Source organism: Lagenorhynchus albirostris, chromosome 9 (genome assembly GCF_949774975.1).
Source record: "Lagenorhynchus albirostris chromosome 9, mLagAlb1.1, whole genome shotgun sequence".
NCBI lineage: Eukaryota > Metazoa > Chordata > Mammalia > Artiodactyla > Delphinidae > Lagenorhynchus > Lagenorhynchus albirostris.
The window spans coordinates 575,208-579,678 of record NC_083103.1 but is presented as its reverse complement, the minus strand read 5'-3'; positions in this window follow the sequence as shown (position 1 = coordinate 579,678).

The window sequence follows — 4,471 nt, the reverse complement described above, 5'->3', positions numbered from 1 at the left end:
CCACGATGCTGCCCGTTCAGGCATCCTGCTCACCCCCAGAGCAGGGAACCATGACCTCCGGTCTCCCTAAGGTACCTGTTGAAAAATACACCCCTTGACCTTAAAGGCCGGGTCAGCCATGCTGGCAGCCAGCCATCCAGACTGAATGGGCCTCATATTATAGGGTGTTTTGTGGCATCTCAGGCCAACATTCACCCACTGCAGCTCCTTCCTCTAAGGGCCCAGCCAGGGTGGGCTGATGGAATATAACCCAATTTTAAGATTAGCCTGAGAAAAACAACTTTAGGAAAGAAAACATACCTAAAAATATCAGTTCAGGCCTTTGAGCACCACTAGAGTAGTTTCCTGCGGCTGCTATAAGAGATAACCACGAAGCTGATGGTTTAGGAACAGCAGAAATGGATTCTCTCCCGGTTCTAGAGGCCGGAAGTCCAAGATCAAGATGTGTGCAGGGTTGGTGCCCCTGGAGGCTCTGAGGGGGACTCCATTTCCCGCCTCGTCTAGCTTCTGGGGGCTGCGGGACCACTCAGCCCGTTGCCTTCTCCCCTGCGCCTGTATGTTGGACCTTCCTCTCTCTCCTCTTATAAGGATCCCAGTCATTGGACTGAGGTCTCACCCTAAATCCAAGATGAACTCCTCCCGAGATCCTAAGTCACATCCGCAGAGACTCTATTTCCAAAAAAGGTCACCATCACAGGTGCTGCAGCAGGGACGTGGACAGCCTCCCAGGGTCCACCACTCCACGTGCCCCATGACAGCCACCAAGAAATGCTGCCCATTTGGCTTCGTTGACACACATACCACCCCTCCCCTTCATTATGGGGTATTTTCACGTGGGTTGTGGGATGACGAGAAGCATTAAAACCCATGACTGACACCACAGAGCACGCAACCCTGTGCACGACCACTTGCCCATCGCAGAAGCCTACCTCGGGGCTTAGCACCTGCTCGGCCACTGACTGGACACCTACATGCCAGACAGCACAAGATGCCCAAGTCACAGCAGTCACCCCGGTCCTGGCCAGATGGGCTGGTGGGGGTGGGACAGAGCAGATCTGCTGTGCTGGCTCTGAAGCCATATCTGGAAGCTTCCGCTGCACATGACACGCCCTGCTCCCTCTCCCTTCTTGCTCTGGACTTTGCTTATCCCAGCACCAAGGGAGGGTGTCTCCATCCATGAGCTGGAGAAGGGCTCGGCAGCAGGAAATCCTTGCATGCGTCCCTCTTCCTGGCCCTCCGGCCTCAAAGCTGAATGTTTCTTGGCCCAGGAGTGATAGGACAGTGATAGTGGCTTGGGCCCTGCCCTTGGCGTGACCCCCGGCCAAGCCTTCCCCATTAAAATAGGACAAGTCACGGGTGGCCCCTGCCAGGAAAACAACTTACCTTGTGCTGACTTGGCAAATGAAGAGAGGCTCAGGGTTGCCCACGGGGCCAGGGACCCCATCCTCGCCCTACCCGGGAGCACTGGCCACCCCAGGGAAGACACAGGCCTGACCCCAGAAGCCCCACGGCCACCGGGCACCTCCAGCAACAAAGTATGAGTGCTCTTGGGGTGTCGTCCAGGTACTGGGCTCCCCGTAGTAAGACAGAGATGCCATCCAGGCCCTCCTGGAGAGGCAGCCTCAGACTGGGGATCCTCGGCTGGCCGGGTGGCCCCGAAGTGGGGTGCTCTGGCCCTGCAGGTGTCCCCAGAACATGGGGGAGGGGCCCAGTGGCAGCAGGAGAGCTTGCCTCTGAAGGCCCCTCCACGGGGCCTGTATCTGCCCTTGCGTGTCCTCTGGTGCCCACTGCGACAGGCGGGGGGCAAGGAGGAGGATGGAGCAAGCGTGGGCCAGACCTGGGCTCGCAGCACAGAGCGTGGACCTGGCAGGGCAGGCAGCTCCTCAGGCTGCCAGGGCCTGAGGAAGGGCCAGGGATGGGGGCTGAGGGTTAGGGTTTCGGGCCTGAGCAAGGCGTTTATACTCAGATTTACATTAAATTTAAATAATCAGGATTCGACTTATTAAAGTTATAATTTCAAAACCTAATTTTTTAACCTGCTAAGTTCCGTTTTACAAGCCCTTATTCCCTTCACAAGCCTAGCAGGTTTTATGGTTGTTTTTAAGGGGCCTCTGCATAATATGCTGTGCCATCGACAATCTCAAGCATTTTCAGCATTTCAAACTGAACTTATAACTTAAGTATCTTTCACTTCCATTTATGTACTCTAGCTTGTCTGAACTGACAACAAAATCTCGGGTGCTTCAAGAACTCATACACTCGATAGATTAAATATTTAAAATGGTGAACCCCAAGTTGTCTCAAATGTTCCAGGAACACGCACTACCAAATGTGTCCAAGTTTCACTTCATCTGTAAATGCTAACACTTCGGTTCAGATTCTCTTAAACCTTCCTGTGCCTCATTCTAAATCTTCCTGTGGCTGGACCCATTTAAAGAAGTCAGCTTTCAACCTAGGTGCTGGGGCCCCTTGGCACCAGCTCTGCCAGCTGGGAGGCTGACAGCTTTGTGCTCACAACTCCAAAGACCCCCAAACCCTGCCCAGTGGGGGCTCTGAAGAGGGGGTCTGGCGCCAGGTTCGGTGTCCCTCCTTCCCGCCTGCTCTCGGGGTCTGCCGTGCAGGACCAGAGTGAACCCTGAGTGGATTTTGCAATTCTTTTTTTATTTTAAAAATTATTTATTTATTTATTTATTTTTGACTGCCCTGAGTCTTCGTAGCTGCACTTGGGCTTTCTCCAGTTGCGGCGAGTGAAGGCTACTGTTCGTTGAGGTGCACGGGCTTCTCATTGCGATGGCTTCTCTTGTTGCAGAACACAGGCTCTGGGCGCGCGGGCTTCAGTATTTGTGGCGCATAGGCTTAGTTGCTCCGTGGCATGTGGGATCTTCCCGGACCAGGGCTCGAACCCATGTCCCCTGCATTGGCAGGTGGATTCTTAACCACTGGACCACCAGGGAAGTCCAACTTTGCAGTCTTTTAGCTCCAAATATCTCTGCTCTCAAGGGATCCTAAGGCGACTAAATATCTTCCTCACTCAGAGAACTTTGCCCTTGCTGGGATCTCCTTGGCATTCCTAGGGCTGCATCCAGCATTGCCTCCTGGGGCTCTCTCCAGAGCTCTGCCTGACCTGGGGTCACTAGCCACAGGTCAGGCCTCAGGGCTGAGCTGGGTGCCAGGAACACAGAGATGCCCAGTGACACTTGACGGTTGGTACGTGACATGCCTCATCACACCCACCAGCCCCCAGCCCCTGGGAAGACCATGGGGGTCGTCTGGTAGAAATAGGAGGAAGAGAAAGAAGGAAACCTGAGTAGGAAGAAAGAGAACGAAGTTCAGTTCAGGGAGTAACCTCTTGAGCAGCAGAAATGGGGAAACAGCCGTGCAGCAAGTCCCAGGGCTGGCCTAGCAGGGACGGGCTATGCGGTTTTCTGCAGGAAACTGCTGGGAACAGCTAGGGATGGGTGGAGGATCTGTCAGCATGTATCAGGTGTAAAATGCCTTGTGATTAAAACCGCTGGCCACTGTGCCCTCAATCTGTCCCAGAGGCGCACTGACTCCCCTTGCTGGGGCTGAAAGGTTGGGGGACGGGGGCGGTTACTGTTAGCCTCTGGAGGGTTCCAGCTTTGTGGGATTTGCATGTGAGAAGTGCCACAGTTCCTGGAGGCGAGGACAGAGAGAGCACTGACTCTAGAATATGTGGGATTTACGATGTTCAGGGGCCATCCAGAGGGCCTGGAGCACGTGTCCCTGCTCCAGACAGCGTTGTGGGCACCACTGGCCCCTGGATGGTGACCAAAACCAAAGAGTGAGAAGAGCTCACCCAGGGCGACATGGGGGCTGACGGAGGAGGGCTAGGCTGGCGGGCGGCCACCAGGCGGTAGGAGGAAAGCCTGGAGAGGCGATTCCCGCGTTCAAGAGAGAACGTGGAATTCCGGATGTCGAACCTGCGCGGCCCTCCGGGCCACCTGCGGCCCTGGAACCCACGGCGCGCCCTCGTGGTCACCCACGTGGTCGCAACGCGGACGTCGCACCGGGAGCCCAGCCCTCCACCGAGCGTGCGCTGCCGGGGCGTGGGGACCGCGCGCTCCCCCGAACCCAGACCCCCGCGCCAGCTGTCGAGCGAGGGCGTTAGGTTCCCGGGCGAGTCCGGGTCCCGCGGAAGGCCGGGGTCGGCGCGCGCCTCTAGATCCTCCCATCGCCCAAGTCTGGACCTCACCCGCCCCGGGCGGGTCTCCTCCTTTTCGCCCGCTTCCCCGCCCTGGCCAGTCCGGCCCACCCCGCCCCTTTCCGCCCACATCATCAGCCCCGCCCTGTCCACCAGGCTCCGCCCCGCCCCGGTTCCGCCCCTCGACCTCGCTCCGCCCCCATTCCCGCCCCTCTGCCCCGGCCCCGCCCTCCCCGTCTAGGCTCCTCCCCTCGGCTTCCCCCCACCCTCCCTCTCGGCCCCGCCCCCAGCGTGTCTTGCGTGGCGGCG